This window comes from Sciurus vulgaris (genome assembly GCF_902686455.1).
Source record: "Sciurus vulgaris genome assembly, chromosome: 5".
Taxonomy (NCBI): domain Eukaryota; kingdom Metazoa; phylum Chordata; class Mammalia; order Rodentia; family Sciuridae; genus Sciurus; species Sciurus vulgaris.
Window position 1 is genome coordinate 33,209,616 of NC_136465.1, and position 17,847 is coordinate 33,227,462.

Here is a 17,847-nt window from a genome sequence, read left to right on the forward strand (position 1 = left end):
TCTGTCCACTTACAAACATTTCAAATAAAAATTTCTTAGACAAGATGGCAGATGACCAGGAAGTGGCTTTTCTCACAGCTCTGTGACTCAGAACTCAAACAGCGAGAAAACTACTTCTCCGGGAGGTGAGTGAGAAAAACAAAAACAAAAACAAAAACAAAATACTCCACTGATACACAATATTGGACAAAGAGCCTTGAAGACTGGGAAATGTGGGGTACGTCAGACAAGGCTAAGGAACAGATTTGGAGCCTAGCTCTGGACACCAGAGGGGAATATACACAAGGTCAGAAAAGATCTGTAAATGCTGGTAAAATTTTGGCAAGGAAAACCCCAGGACTGGAGGGGCAGCGAAGTTGGGCTGACCCAAAAGCTACTCAGCTCAATAAACTGGTAAACGAATGTCACCGTCTGTCTGCCAGCCCCCTACTGGGAGCCCAAGCTGGAAACACTTTAATACTTCCATGAGACTATAAGTGAACTCAGTCGGGGAAATTAGATCTGTGAGTTCAGGGATGAAACCAATATGTGAATCTGGTAGATGCCAACAGCAGAATTTAAAGTGAGCCTAGCAAATCAGGAGAATCTCTGGCAGAGAATTTCTGGCATGAAGACCATTTTGTCTGGGGGTAGTACAGATCAGAGAAGCCAGAGAAAGCCTGCTCCCCTTCCCCTACTTGGTTGCACCAGCAGCTGCAGGACCAGTGGCAGGGAGAAACTGAAGAGGGCAGAGTCCTGGAATCAGTGTCAGAAAGATACCTTGAGGGGTCACAAAGGGGCAGAATCCCTGAACAACAGAACAGGTGAAGGACCAGCTCCCTGTTCCCAGGGATGGTGCCCTGGGGAGAGTAGTGGGGTCAGTCCTAGTGTGTTGATGCTTTTTTAAAGTCTTCACATAACAATGCCCCCCACCCCCACGGAAGCAATACCAGACCAAATCCCTGCTCCTGGAAGCTTCGCTTGCAGCAACTCATAGAACCCAGCAGCAATAATACCCAGGGTGTCAAGCTGGGAGCATCTTCCACAGCTCCTCAGACCATCCCATTGAGAAGGGAAACTGAGAGACAGAAAGGCAGTTTGGCCCAGACAGCAGGCAAAACTCTCACTGACTACTTTGTTATTTTGTTTTTGTTTGTGTGCTATTTTGTTTTGTTTTTGAATGTGTACTGATTGATACATGATGGACATTTATACATTTGTACACATGCTCGTTTGTTTCTGCTTTTTCAGTTTTAGCCTTTTTGAAGGTAGCAAATTTTTTTGTGCTCTGTTGTTTTCCAGGGTTGAGTTTTTGATTAGTATATTTTGGACTGATTTTCTATTGTCTCTTTCCCAACTCTGTTTGCCTTTGTTTCTATTTCTCTCTTTTTTCTTGCTAACAGCCAGACTCTATTTTTCTCTCTCACACTCTTATTTTAATTGTTTTACTTCTATTTTTTGTTTCCCTCCCTAATAAACACATCCTATGCCATCCCAACTCACCTCTTGAATCTACAAACCCTTTTCTACCACCCCATCACTTCCTCTTTTCCTCACACTCTATCTGTAACTGGATACTTATCCATATTCATGTATCTTTACTTCTTATTTCTACCATTTTATTTGAAGACAGATATTTTTCATGAATCAATAGTATGAGGACTAAGATGTTTGGTTAGTAATATCAATTTTGTTCTTATAATCTTTTATTTATTTTATTTTATTACTTTTGTTTTTATTCAATAAATATAATTTACCACATCAATAAATTAAAGACAAGACATGATTATCTCAATAGATGTAGATAAAGCATTTGACAAAATATAGACTCCATTCATGCTTAAAACACCAGAAAAACTAGGGATAGTAGGCATATACCTTGACACTGTAAAAGCTAAATATGCTAAACCCAAGGCCAACATCATTCTAAATCGTTGAAAATTGAAAGCAGTCCCTCTAAAAACTTGGACAACACAGGGATGTCCCCCCTCTCAAGACTCCTATTCAACACAGTCCTTTAAATCCTAGCCAGAGCAATTAGACAATGGAAAGAAATTAAAATGATAAGAATGGGAAAAGAAGAACTCAAACTATCCCTATTTGTTGACAGGATTCCACATTTACAAGACCTAAAAAAACTCAACCAGAAAGCTTCTAGAACTCATAAACAAATTCAGCAAAGTAGCAGGATATAATATGAACACCCATAAATCAATTGCATTCCTATACACTAATGCCAAATCAGTTGAAAGAGAAATCAGGAAAACTGTCCAATTCACAATAGCTTCACAAAACAAAATATTTTGGAATCCCTCTAACAAGAGGGGTGAAAGAACTCTACAGTAAAAACAATAGAAAACTAAAGAAAGAAATTGAAGAAGACCTCAGAAAATGGAAAGGCCTTCCATGTTCTCAGATATGCAGAATTAATATTGTCAAAATGACCATACTACCAAAAGCACTACGCAGATTTAATGTGATTCCTATTAAATTCCAATGAAGTTCTTCATAGATACAGAGAAAGCAGTCATGAAATCCATTTGGAAAAATAAGAGGCCCAGAATAGCCAAAGCAATTCTCAGTGAGAAAAGTGAACCAGGAGACATCACAATTACAGACCTTAAATTATACTACAGAGCTGTAGTAACTAAAGAATCATGATAAAGGCACAAAAGCAGACATGAAGACCAATGGGACGGAATAGAAGACACAGAGACACACCCATGTAAATACAGTTATCTCATACCAGACAAAGGTGCCATAAAAATACATTGGAGAAAAGATAGCCTCTTCAACGAACGGTGCTAGGAAAACTTGAATTCCATATGTAGTAGAATGAAATTGAACTCCCAAGCACAAGAGGTAAAATCAAGAATCAACAAATAGGATAGAATCAAATTAAAGAGCTCCTTCAGAGCAAATAGAACAATCAAGAATGAGAACAGAGATCCTACAAAATGAAAAAAAAAATCTTTGACACTTGCAACTCAGACAGAGCATTAATCTCCCAGATGCACAAAGAACTCAAAAAAACTTAACAAAAGCAATGAAAAACCCAGATCAATAAATGGGCAAAGAAACTGAACAAGCACTTCACAGAAGAAATACAAATGGTCAACAAATAAATGAAAAAAAAAAAATGCTCAATATCTCTAATAGTTAGAGAAATGAAAATTAAAATTACTCTGAGATTCCATCTCACTCTAGTCTGAATGGCAATTATCAAAAATACAAGTAATGATAAATGTTGGTAAGGATGTAGGGAAGAAGGTACACTAATGCATTGCTGGTGGGACTACAAATTAATATAAACACTATAGAAAGCAGTATTGAGATTCCAGAGAAAATTTGGAATGGAACCACCATTTGACCTAGATATCTCAATTCTTGGTCAATATACAAGGGACTTAAAATCAGCATACTACAGTGATGTAGCCATATCAATGTTTATAGCACCTCATTTCACAGTAGCCCAGCTATGGAATCAACCTAGGTGTCCTTCAACTGATGAATGGATAAAGAAAAAGTGGTATATATACACAATGGAATATTGCTCAGCCTTAAAAAAGAATGAAATTATGGCATTTGCTAGTAAAAAAAAAATGGATGGAACTGGAGAATATCATGCTATATAAAATAAGCTAGTCCCCAAAACACAAAGGCTGAATGTTTTCTCTGATATGTGGATGCTAACCCACAACAAAGAAGGGTGGGGAAGGGAAAAGTAGAAGTTCATTGGGTTAGATAAAGGGGAATGAAGGAAAGGGAATGGGTAGGGGAATAGGAAGGGTAGTAGAAATAATTGGACATAACTTTCCTAGACTTCAAATACAGAACCAGGCTTACTCCACATCATGTACAGCCATAAAAATAGGATCCTAATTAGAATAAATTATACTCCATGTATGTATAATATTCCAAAATACATTCTACAGTTATGTATACCTAAAAAGGAGAAATAAAATTAAAAAATAAAAAATTCTTAAAAATTATTGTTTAAAATAATAAACATATAAAAACTAAAAATTAATTTTTATACAAATACTAATGGTAAATCAGTCTGGAATAAAGATTTAAAATTTCCCATCACCTGGTATTTAAAAAATACATATAATTTATTTATTTCAATTTCAAAAAAGTGTAATGGTGTAATCAGTAAAAGACTTTAAGCAGAGATTCAAGATGCTAGTTTAGAGGAAGGATACGTTCCTATTTGCTCCATGGCTAGGGATTCAAGCAACAGTGTTGCTCCTCAGTGAGGAATGGAAGAGGGATTTCACTACAATTCAAGATTGGACAGTCCGAGAACCTCAGAGACTGAAAAACTGGCACATTAACAAAGAAGAAAAACATATATTGGAGTTGAGCTGGCTATGGAAACAGCAGCTATAGTGGTGCTGGTTCACCACAGACGGCAGGAGAACATAGAGAGAAACTCAAATTTGGTGTGAAAACAAACAAAAAAAACCCGAGATGAGAAAAGAGATTTGAGCTTAGCTAATGCAGAGGATGCACAGTGCACTGGTGCTTGAAAAGTGCTCTCTTTTTTCCAAATTGGCAGTAAGAACTGAGGAGAGAGCCATCTAGAAGTTGCCATATTGAAGCTACTGCTGAGGAGCCAGGAGATCAGAGCAAACACTGCCATGCTCTCCCATGAAGCACCTGTCATGTGGCCTAGGGTGTACCTAGCAGAATGGGAGTGAAACAGGTACAGAAAAGAGGTACTCAGAGGGATTCAAGTCAGAAAAGTGAGGGGAGCCCAACTCATTCCTCCTTTGAGTCTGGTAACTCTCATGGCCAACTAAAGCAGGTTCAGAATCTGAAGTCTTGTGTGAATACTCTTAGGGATAAGTCTGGAAAGACTGTGTTTCCAGGCAGCAGACTGCATGGATGATTGGCTCCCCTGCCCCACAAGTAGATTTTTTGAGAGGTTCCCCTGGTGGAGATGGGCAACTCCCAGGCTCTAAGTGCAGGCCAGTCTAATGTCTCTCGAGCAGACACCATCCAACAAAACTTCTGCAGCCTGATTAGATCTAAGTGCCCTGCACCAGGCACTTAGGGGCAACTCTGCAGCAGCTCCACCCTGGGAATGCACCAATCTGGTCTGTGAAGACAAGACTCCAACTATAGTACATTCCACTCCATCCTACCTCATACTAGTAAGAAGGGAAAATGAGAATTATTTCAACCAGCTTCAGGTATAGGCCACTCCAACTGGCAGCTCAGAAAGCAACACCAAAAGAAGATATTAATAAACCCCAGTTCTTGCTCTTACTCTCAGTACGAGCTCAAGAAGAAGTGGAAAGAACAACATTTGGGCATAGAGAGTGCCTATCCATTCCCATAAACAATTTAGACCACATCAGTTGAGATGAGTTCATCATATTTCATTAAGAATCTTTTACGTTTTTTCTTTTGTGTGTGTGTGTGTGTGTGTGTGAGAGAGAGAGAGAGAGAGAGAGAGAGTTTTTGATGTGTTGACTGATTCAAGGACATATATGCTTATATTATTTTCTTTTTTCTCATTTTTAACATTTTTAAATATAGTTATTTTTCCTTGCCTTGTCTTTTGAGAGTTAAGGGATTTTGGTCTGTACATTTTGCTTTTGTTTCATATTGTTTTCATTTGTTTCTCTTTCTCTATTTTCTTCCTCTGCTATCAGCCAAATTCTACTGTTCTCTCATTCTCTCTCCCTTTACTTTATTTCCTAGTTTTCTCTTCTTTCCTTATAATCATCACCCGCTACATCTCTTCTGCATTCTCTGATCAATTTTTGAAAATTTAAATTCTTTTTCTATCTTCCTAGCACATTTTTTCTCTTAATTAACAGCAGTTTTATCATCTTTCAGAACTAACCAGTTTATAAAATACCTGCCCCTAATGTTAACAGTGATGAAATTACTGCAGCTATGGATGACATAGTTGACACCTGTTGTTTGCTTTAAAGCTAGATTGAGCTTATGGTTATTGTTTTTACTGTTGATAGTTGCTGAAGCCACTGTTCCTGTTTATTTGAAATGTCATAGCTGTATTGGTTTTTGCTAGTTTTGGTACCCTAGTCTGTGCATTGTTGATAATCTACAGGCACACTACAAGTTCACAGATACAGATCCTATTTTTGAACTTAACTTAACCAAAACACAGCACACCTTGTTTCTCACCTAAATTAATGACACTCAATCCTCATCTATTCTTTAATACAAAGAAGAGACAAAATCCCACACTAATGAACAGGCTCCAAGTAGAAACAAACAGGAGTGAGCCCCCAGGTCCCACTTATGGACATCCAATGTTACAAAAAAAAAAAAAAAAAAAAAACTAAACATAAAAAATATTCATCATTAGATTTAACACAGATTCTGTGAATATCACACCTACTAGGGGTACTCAATTTAGAATACTCTAAAACACCTTGGAAAATGAAGACTGTGCCATAAGAAGGTGCACGCATAAGAGCAGAAGAGAAACACCTCCAAAAAATGTATGAAAAACAGCACAGAAATACAAGAAATATTAAAAGTAACACACTTCTTAAAATTAATAATTCATGACAATTGGCCACAAAAATATTGAAATAGATCAAATAACAGATAAAGAATTCAAATGAATTGTTATAAAAATAATTAATTCCAAAAGAACATGGGTAAAAGACTGAATGAATTAAGAAGTCATTATAGGACATAAATAAGAAATTCAATAATGAGATAGAAATATTGAAAAAGAAGCAAACAAATCTTATAAATAAAAAACATAATAAATTTAACAAAATTTTCAGCTGAATGTCTGTCAAATAGAGTAGACCATGTTGAAGAGAGCATCTCAGAGCTGGAAGATAAGGTGGCCAGCCTTGAACATTCACATAACATTAAAGAAAAGAAAATATGTAACTATGATCAGAATACACAAGAACTCTGGGACAAAATTAAGAGACCAAATTTAAGAATTATTGGAATTTAGGAGGGTTGTAAGATATAAGCTAACATAATTGATGACTTCTTTAGGGAAATAATAACAAGAAATTTTCCAAAACTTAAGAATGAGATGAACATTTAGATACAGGATGTATTCAGAACTCCTAATAGAAAAAATAAAAAAGAACGTGTCTATGATATATTATAATGAAAATGCCTATCATACTGAAAAAGGATAGAATTTCAAAAGCCTCAAGATAAAAACATCAGGTCACTTTTAGAGGCAAGCCTATCAGAATCATTCCCAATTTGTCAACACAAACTCTAAAAACCAGAAGGGTTTGGAATGAGGTGTTCCAAGTTCTGAAAGAAAATAAATGTCAACCAAAACTGCTATATCCAGCAAAGCTCTCATTCAAAATTGAAGATGAAATAAAAATCCTTCAATTTAAGCAAAAACATAAAGAATTCATGACAACTAAACCAGCACTGTAGAAGTTACATAATGAAATACTCTACAAGGAAGAAATCAAAAGCGAACTCCAGGTTCACAAATGAACAATTTTCATTTGAAGAGTATCTAAGCAATGAAAATCAGGACCAATGGGCTGAAGTTGTGGCTCAGTGGTTGAGCGCTTGCCTGGCATGTGGGAGGCCCTGAGTTCAATACTCAGCACCACATATAAATAAGTAAAATTTAAAAAAAATCAGGACCAAATTAAACATTATAAATACATCAAAATGGCAGAAACTAATCAGCATCTCTCTGTAATAACATTGAAAGTAAATGGTCTCAACTCTCCAATTAAAAGACATAGGCTGGTCAAATGGATTGAGAAACAAGACCAAATATATGTTGTTTGCAAGACATGCATTTTCTAGGCAAAGACACTCAAAGGTTAAAGTAGAAAGGATGGAAATTTTTACACAATGTGACTGGAACCCCAAAAGAAGTAGGAGAAGCTACTCTTATCTCAGAAAGCAGACTTCAAACAAAATTAATCAGATGAGACAAAGAAAGTTATTACATACTGCTAAAGGAAATAATCCAAAAGGAAGACAGAACAATAAATATTTATGCCCCAAACATGAGTGAAACTCATTACAAATAAAGAAACACTACTCAAATTGAAGCTTCAGGTAGACTCTAATACAAAATATTGGGTAATTTCAACATACGTATCATCATTAAATTGGTCATCCAGACATAAACTCTGCAAACTCTCTTTGGACATGATAAATAATATAAATGAAATGGACTTAATAGATATCTATTGAGTATTTTATCCAACCAGAGATGGATATACTTTTTTTCTCAGTTATTGATGAAACTTTTTCTGAAAAGAGACCATATTTTATGCCACAAATCAACTCTCAGAAAATACAAAAAATTGGTATAATTCCTTGCATTTGATCAGTTCGTAATGGAAGAAAATTAAAAATCAACATGACAAAACCCTACAGAAACCATATAAACACATGGACATTGACTAATAGATTTTGAAAGATGGGTGTATAATAAAAGAAATCAAGGGAGAAATTTTTAAAAATTTAGACTGAAATGAGAATAGTGATACAACATATCACAATCTGTAGGACACTATGAAGGCAGTACTAAGAGAAAAGTTCATACCTGTAAGTCCCTACATAAGAAAATCAGATATATCCCAAATAAACAACCCAATAATGCATTTCAAGATCCTTGAAAAAGAAGAAAAAAATTCCAAAACCAGGAAAAAAAAGAAAATAATTAAGACCAGAGCTGAAATCAATGATACAGCAAGAAATAAAAAAAAAAAAAAATTGGTTCTTTGAAAAGATAAATAAGATTGATAAGTCCTTAGTTAAAATAAAAGAAAACATATAGAAAACCAAAATTAATTATAGGTGAAAAAGAAGAAATCACCACAGGCATCACAAAAATACAATAGATAACCAGCAATTATTTTGAAAATTTATAATTCAAAAATTGGAAAACCTAGAAGAAATGCGTGCATTTCTAGACAAACCTGATCTACCAAACTTGAATAAAGAGGACATAGAACAGACCAATAAGTAGCAATGAGATAGAAGCATTAATAAAAATTCTTCCACAAAGAAAAAACAGTGACTATGTGGATTCTCAGATGAACTCTACCAAATCTTTAAAGAACTAATGTCAATACTCCTAAAATTATTCCATGAAATAGAGAGGGATAGAAAGCTTCCAAATTCATTCTATGAAGCCAGTCTCACACTCATATCAAGGTCAGATAAGAACAAATCAAGGACAAAAACCTACAGATCAATTTCTCTGAATTTATGAAAAATATTTAATATAATATTACCATATTGTGTTAAAAATATATTAAGACTATAGTCCGTGACTAAGTGGGTTTTATTCCAGAAAGGCAAGGATATTTAATATATCCAAATCCATAAACTGCAATTCATCACATAAATATATTAAGGACAAAAATCACTTAGGCATCTCAATAGATGCAGAGAAGGCCTTTGACAAAATTCACCACTCACTTATGGTTAAAAAAAAAAAAACCCTGAAGAAACTAAGGATAAAAGGAACGTACCTCAACCTTCATAATGAAGGTTACATATGAAAAATTCAAAGCCAATCTCAAATAAATGGGGAAAAACTGAAAGTATTTCCTTGGAGAAAAGATAGCCTCTTCAACAAATGGTGCTGGGAGAATTGGAAATCCATACGCAACAGAATGAAACTAAACTCGTATCTCTCACCATGCACGAAACTAAACTCAAAATGGATTAAGGACCTCGGAATCAGACCAGAGACCCTGCAGATTATAGAAGAAAAAGTAGGTCCAGATCTTCAACATGTCAGCTTAGGACCAGACTTCCTTAACAGGACTCCCATAGCACAAGAAATAAAAGCTAGAATCAACCACTGGGATAGATTCAAACTAAAAAGCTTTCTCTCAGCAAAGGAAACTATCAGCAATGCGAAGAAAGAGCCTACAGAGTGGGAGAATATCTTTGCCAATCATACTTCAGATAGAGCACTAATCTCCAGAATCTATAAAGAATTCAAAAAACTCTACTCCAAGAATTCAAATAATCCAGTTGACAAATGGGCTAAGGAAATGAATAGACACTTCACAGAAGAAGATCTACAAGCAATCAACAAACATATGGAAAAACGTTCAACATCTCTAGTAATAAGAGAAATGCAAATCAAAACCACCCTAAGATTCCATCTCACCCCAATTAGAATGGCGATTATCAAGAAAACGAGCAACAACAGGTGTTGGCGAGGATGTGGGGAGAAAGGTACACTCATACATTGCTGGTGGGGCTGCAAATTAGTGCAGCCACTCTGGAAAGCAGTGTGGAGATTCCTTAGAAAACTTGGAATGGACCCTCCATTTGACCCAGCTATCCCACTCCTTGGCCTATACCCAAAGGACTTAAAATCAGCATACTACAGAGATACAGCCACATCAATGTTCATAGCTGCTCAATTCACAATAGCCAGACTGTGGAACCAACCTAGATGCCCTTCAATTGATGAGTGGATCAAGAAACTGTGGTATATATATACAATGGAATATTACTCAGCCATAAAGAATGATAAAATTATGGCATTTGCAGGCAAATGGATGAAATTGGAGAATATCATGCTAAGTGAGATAAACCAATCTCAAAAAGCCAAAGGACGAATGATATCACTAATAAGTGGATGATGACACATAATGGGGGGAGGGAAGGGTTAGTGTTAGGGTTAGAATTAGGGTTAGGGAGGGGGGCAAGTATGGAGGAAGGAAGCACTGTATAGAGGGAAAAGAGGGGTGGGAGGGGTGGGGGGAAGGGAAAAAATAACAGAATGAATCAAACAACATTACTCTATGTAAATTTATGATTACACAAATGGTATGCCTTTACGCCATGTACAAACAGAGAAACAACATGTATCCCATTTGTTTACAATAAAATAAAATAAAAAAGAAAAATAAATAAATAAAATAAAATCTGGGACAAGGTCAGGATGTCCATTCTAACCACTACACTTTAATATAGTGCTAGAAATTCTAACCAGAGCAATGAGGAAAGAGAATAAAAAAAAATTGGATAAAAATAGGAAAGAAGAAAAAATTGCAGATAATGTGATTCCATACCTAGAAAAGGCAAAGAACTCCACAAAAAAACTGCTAGAACTAATAAATTTAGCAAAGTAGCAGGTTACAAAATAAACATACGAAAATCAATAGATTTCATATAGACCAACAATGAATCTCCTGAGAAAGAAATCAGGAAAACAATTCCATTCACAATAGCTTTAAAGGAAAAAACAAAAAACAAAAACACTTAGGAATAAACCTAACCAAGGAGGTGAAAACCCTCTACAATGGAATCTGTAGAACATTAAAGAAAGAAATTGCAGAAGACCTCAGAAGATAGAGATGGAAAGACATTCCATGTTCATGGATAAGCAAAATTATTAGTGTTGAAATGTCCATACTATCAAAAACGACATACAGATTCAATGCAATTCCCTTAATAAAACCAATGACATTCTTCACAGAAATAGAAAAGACAGTTCTAAAATTCATTTGGAAGAATAAACGATCCAGATAGTCAAAGCAATTCTAAGACAAAAAAGCAATGTTGGAGGCAACATAATACCTGACTTCAAATTACACTATAGAACTACAGTAACAAAAACTTCATGGTAATGGAATAAAAATAGACATATAGACCAATGATGAATAGAAGACAGGGTCAAACCCCCACAGACCCACTCATTTGGTCCTTAACAAAGGTGCCAAAAACATACACTGAAGAAAATACACCTTTTTTAGCAAATGGAATTGGGACAACTGGTTATCCATATGTAGGAGAATTAAACTAGACCTTTATCTCTCACCCTGCAAAAAAATAAAAAATAGAAAACTTAAAATGGATAAAAGATCTAAGAGTTATATCAGAAGCTATGCAATTCCTAGAAGAAAATGTGGGGATAGGCAATGACTTTCTAGATATGACCCTTAAAGCCCAGAAAATAATGCCAAGAGTTGGTAAGTGAATGGAATTTATTAAAAAGCTTCTGCACAATTAGGAATGTGGAGAGAACCTAAAGAAAGGGAGAGAAATCTTTGCTAGCTACTCTTTTGACAGATGATTAATATCTAGAATATAGGAAGAATGCAAAAAAAATTTAGACCAAATAACTCAATTAATAAATGGACAAGTGAATTAAACACTTCTTAAAAAAAGAAAAACAAATGTCCAACAAATATATAAAAATATTTAATATCATTATCAATTAGAGAAATGTTAATCAAAACTACACTGAACTTTCATTTTGCATCGGTCAGAAAGGCAGTCATAATGAATACAAAAAACAATAAATGCTGGAGAAAAAGGGACACTTTTACACTGTGAGTGGTATTGTAGGTTAGTACAACCATTATGGAAATCAATATGGGTTCCTCAAAAGACCAGGCATGGAACCACCATATGATCCATCTATATACCTCTCCTTGTTATTTATCCTTAAGAATTAAAGTGATCATATTACAGTGATATATGCATACCCATGCTTATAGCAGCACAATTCAGAATAGTCAAACTATGAGTCCAGCTCAAGTATCCATCAACAGATGAATGTGATAAGAAAATGTGGTATATGCAGAGTGGTATATATACACAATGGAGTTTTATTCAGCCATGAAGAAAAATGAAATTAAGTCATTTGTATAAAAATGGATGGAACTAAAGACAATTATGTTAAATAAAATAAGTCAAATTCAGAACACTGAGCCATATGTTTTCCCTCATATGTGGAAACTAGAGAGGAAAAAAAAAAGATGCAGGTGGATCCCATGAAAATCAAAAGGAGATCAGTTGAGGAGAGGGACCAAGGGGCTGAAGTTCGGGAGGGTGGGGGTAAGTACTAGGGAGTGATATTGGCCAGATTATGGTAATATTGGGTGCATGTACACATATGTGACAACAAGGCCCATCAGTATGTACAATGATAATGCACCAATAAAAATAGTTAGATTGTGGAACCAACCTAGATGCCCTTCAATTGACGAATGGATAAAGAGACTGTGGTATATATCACAAAATGGAATATTACTCAGCTCAGCCATAAAGAAGAAGAAAATGATGGCATTTGCTGGTAAATAGATGAAGTTGGAAAATATCAATGCTAAGTGAAATAGGCCAAGCCCAAAAATCAAAGACCAAATGTTTTCTCTGATAAGTACACAACAATATATAATGAGAGGGAAGTGATGGGGGGAAGAGAAGAATGAAGGAACTTTGGATGGTGTAGAGGTAAAAAGGGGTGGGAGGGAGTGGGGATAGAAGAACAGTAGAATGAAACAGACCGTATTACCCTATACATATGTATGATTACATGAATGGTGTGAATCTACATTGTGCACAACCATAGAAATGAAAAGCTGTGCCCCATTTGTGTACAATGAATCAAAATGTCTGTAAAAATAAAAAATATTTTAATAAAAATAAATTTTAAAATGTGTGAAAAAATATTTTAAACATAAAATTATATTTCGTGAAGAAAAAATATCTGAAAAAAGTGAAATGAAAATATGGACAAGAAATAAGTAAATAATTTTATGAATTTTTAAAGACACCATTCATAAATTTCTTTTGATGATGATATCAAAACTATATCATATTTAGATTCCTGTAGACACTTTCAAAATAATGATATGCATTTTAAAGTATCAGACTTTGAAATTTGCCCCAAATTGCTTATTGGTAGCTACTTAAATTATGAGAAAAATTTAGGTGTCAATATGAAAATATGTGGAGAGCTAAACAGACTTTGCTAATACTTTGGAAGGTTAATCCACCTGTCAATATGACAGCCAGTGCTTTCCAAGAGACTAGTAGTATAAAATCAGGAGTGTGTAGCCCAAGCAGGAAAAAAGAGTCAAGGCTATCAGCACACAGAATGGCAAGGGGCAAAATGGAAATATTTATATTGACAAGAAGATACTTTATATTAGAGGCAGTAGAAGAGACACCAAATGAGTAAATTAAATCTTCTTTCAACTCATTGCAAAATAATTGGGTGCAAGTGAGGCATAAGAAACCAGTTACAAAATATCTTGAACTCAGTTTTCTCAAATGTAAATGAGATTCTATCTTTAGAACTTATTAAGACTGGATATGGTGGTATGATCACTCAGCAGATATTGGACTTGATAAATATTTAACAAATTAATAAAAATTCAAATAATTATGTACAGAGTTTATGTTGTTTCCTATTGGACCTATACATATTTTTGACACTACCCTAAAGATCATTTTATTTTATTTTTATTTGTTATTTTTCTCATATATGTATATAGGGTAATAATGTCTGTCTCACTCTACCATCCTTCCCATCCCCACTGCCCCACCCTTTCGGTTCACTCTCCTCTGCATAATTCAAAGTTTCTTCTTATTTTTCCCTACCCACCTCCACTATGAATCAGTATCCATTTACCAGAGCAAACATTCGGCTTTTGATTTTTTGGGATTGGCTTATTTCACTTAGTATGATATTCTCCAGCTCCATCCATTTACCCTGCAAATGTCATTTTTTATTCTTTATGGCTGAGTAATAGTCTGTTATGCATATATGTACCACATTTTCTTTATTCCATTTTTCTGTTGAAAAGCATCTAGGTTCATTGTTGGGTGAATTTTTTTTTGGATATTCTAATATAGAATCATATCAGCAGATAGTGATATTTTGAGGTTCTTTTTTTTCCTATTCACATATCTTTAATATCTTTTCCTCTCTCTGGTTGCTCTGGCTAGAGTTTCAAGGATAATGTTGAATAAAAAGTGTGAAAGAGGACATCCCTGTCCTGTTCCAGTCTTTAGAGGGAATACTTTTCGATTTTTCCTCCATTTAGAATGATGTTGGCCATAGGCTTAGCATAGATACCTTTTACAATGTTGAGGTACGTTCCTATTATCCCCTAGTTTTTCTAGTGTTTTAAACATGGAGAGGTGCTGCATTTTATCAAATATTTTTTCTATATCTATTGAGATAATCATATGGTTCTTGTCCTTTAAGTCTATTGATGTATTATTAAGAATCTTAATAAGGGATTATTTGTAATAGCACATACCTATCCTGTGTGGATTTTGCTGAGCATCTGGTCATTGGACTAATGCCCAGAAAAAAAAAAGATGCGTATTCATCATTGCACACACCTAATACTTTTCAAGTATATTATATGAAAGAAACTTGTACCTTTATATACTCTTGGCAACTATAATTTGACTTGAGTAGCAAAGCACCATGGTAGCTGTTAGTAATATTTTGTTGAAAAAATCTTTGATATCCAAAATTCTGTTATTTCTTCTGTTGAATTCACAATAAAATAGTATTTATTTCATTCTCTAATCCTTGGTAACATAATTGTATTCATAAAGCATTTAAAAATGCTTAGCTAGTTGGTATAAAATATTTATTTATTTAGGAAATTTTGCAAATATTTCCTTAAAGCAATAGATCTTTAGCCATTAAAAATTGTTCATCAGCAGCCTCAATAACAGTTTCTGGTATGTAAGAGCCAGGCAGTACACTTTTTTGATGTTCATATTAAAAACTGGAAAATTTATATGAATGGGTTATCATGTAATATTTGGTCTGGGTACATATTGTATAATATTTAAATCAGATTAAATATATTTGTTTCCTCAAATATTTACCATTATTTATGGTGAAAATGTTCAAATTCTTTAATGTTTAGAGATACATAGTACACAACGGTTATCTATAGTTACTACACTATACAATGATACTCCAGAACTTCTGAGTCCTATCTAACTGTAACTTAACATCCATCAACCTTTTCCCATTCCTCCCTACCACCACTTTCACAATTCCATCATTGAACGATGTCCAGGTCCAGATTTGCAAGGAGTCCGGATGGTGCACTGTCATTGTTTCAGTACTAGAGGCAAATTTGGCCCAGATTCATCCCAAATACTCTGTTGGCAAATCATTTGGAAAGAAATGAGGGTAATCAGTCTCCAGGGACTCTCCTTGAATCTGTGGTCATCCTGAATTCCTCATTCATAGTTCCTGGCCTCAGCAGACACTAAAGGATTCTTTCCAGCTCTAAGTAGAGTCACCATGGATAGACCAGTCCCAGAGTCCTATGTCACACCTGTGGCCACCAAAGTCACCAAGCTGTGTCGTACCCTGAATTCACATCCCACAAAGACCAGCACAACCCTGGGTTAGATCAGGAATAGAAGTCTTATAGATTGGTGTTAAATGTGTTACAATGTCACTGGAGCTATTCCAGAAGCTCCATTTACAGGCAGGGCCTGCGGAAAGGACCATCAGTATGCCCAAGTTAGGTTTCATCCGCCCAGCACTAAGTTCCAAGGCAAAGACTTGTGCTTACTTGTCTGTCATACCCCAAGCAAATGGGGCATTACACCACATTTTGCTGCTCAAAGTGGAGGTTGGCATTGGTAAAGGCACATGGCCTCTTGGGCTGATGTTAAGTTGGGTCATTCCTGGGTCGCACAGCTAAAAGGACCCCTATGATCTAAGGGGCACAATAAGACCTACACATGTCAAAATATAAGGTCTGTCCCACGGGGGTACGGGTCTGCCAGTGTTTCTTTTGCAGGACACTTGTAGAGCCTTTTTCTGTGTATACAGGCCTGTTGATAGCTCTTCTACCAAAGTTTGGGGAATGGGTGATAGAGACAGTGCCTTGGCCATCAAGGCTGGTGCTAAACTGGGTTGCACCTGAGTTTCACAGCTACACAGGCCTGTACTTTCCTCAAGAAGGACACATTTCCAGGCCAACCCTGAGGATGGAATTGATGCATCTGAAGCTCAGGTTTGAATCGCAGGTACAGAGGTCTTTATCTGCTGCTGGAGCTGAGCAAGAAACTCTGTCTATGAGCTCTGGCATATATGTGGGGACTTCAGTTTCTACTGAGTTGCTTGTTTTCACCAAAGTGGACCTGGCACTGATACTGAGCAAAACCCTGTACCAACTTTTGTGACCTGCTTCCCAAATAGTTTCCTGCTCTCTGCTCTGCTGCTGGAGGCTAGGGGAAGGGCAGTGCAGGCAGTCCTTTTGCTGCCTGGCCTAATGCCAGCTGCTCACCTTGCAGGTATTGACCTGGTGGTAGGCATATGGGCTTTTGCTCAGCACTGGGTTTCAAGACTAAGGCCTACTTTTCCCTGTCTCCCTCAAAGCTTCTCTTTGCTGTGCGGTTAGGAGTTGAAAAAGAGGTGTTGCAGTACCTCTTCATTCTACTTCCTCAGTGCATCTTTTCATTTTGCTAGGTTAAAAGCAGGCACTAAGGTCTCTCACCTGATTTCCTTAGCTCTTGTGCAGGAGCCTGGTACCTTAATACCTGTTTAACCTTGGTGTTTCTGTGGAGAGAGATGGCTGAGGAATCTTACTCAACTGTCATTTGCTCCTAAGATTTTTTCATATAATTTTTTGAGTTATTGCAAGTGAATGCTATTCTATATTGAATGCAATAAACTAGTTTTACTAGATCTCACAGAGCATTTTCTTCTGGAAGACTTTGACCTGAGAATTATGCTAATGATGAAACAAACTAATCTTTTTGTTTGCTTAAGGTCATGATCTATACTGAACCCTAGAAATTTGTCCAAGGAAAACATGTCCTTAGTCTGACAATTGGAGACTCTGTTTTGCATTCTTAAGTGAGTGTCAAAAATATTGAGACAAGGTGTATTAAATTAGCTAATTATATATTCAAGAATTGTTTATTTGCTTTATATTTTTATGAAAAAAAGTTTGTCATTCTTATTTAAAAAGTAGGACAGTTCTCTAATAATGATAAAATATTAGTTTAACTTATATTTCATTAATGCTTTAATAAATTCACCTTAAATCAGTAAGAAATTATAAAGAAAATATGCTTTAAAAAGCCTTTGCTTCATACTTAAGGAAGTAAAAACAA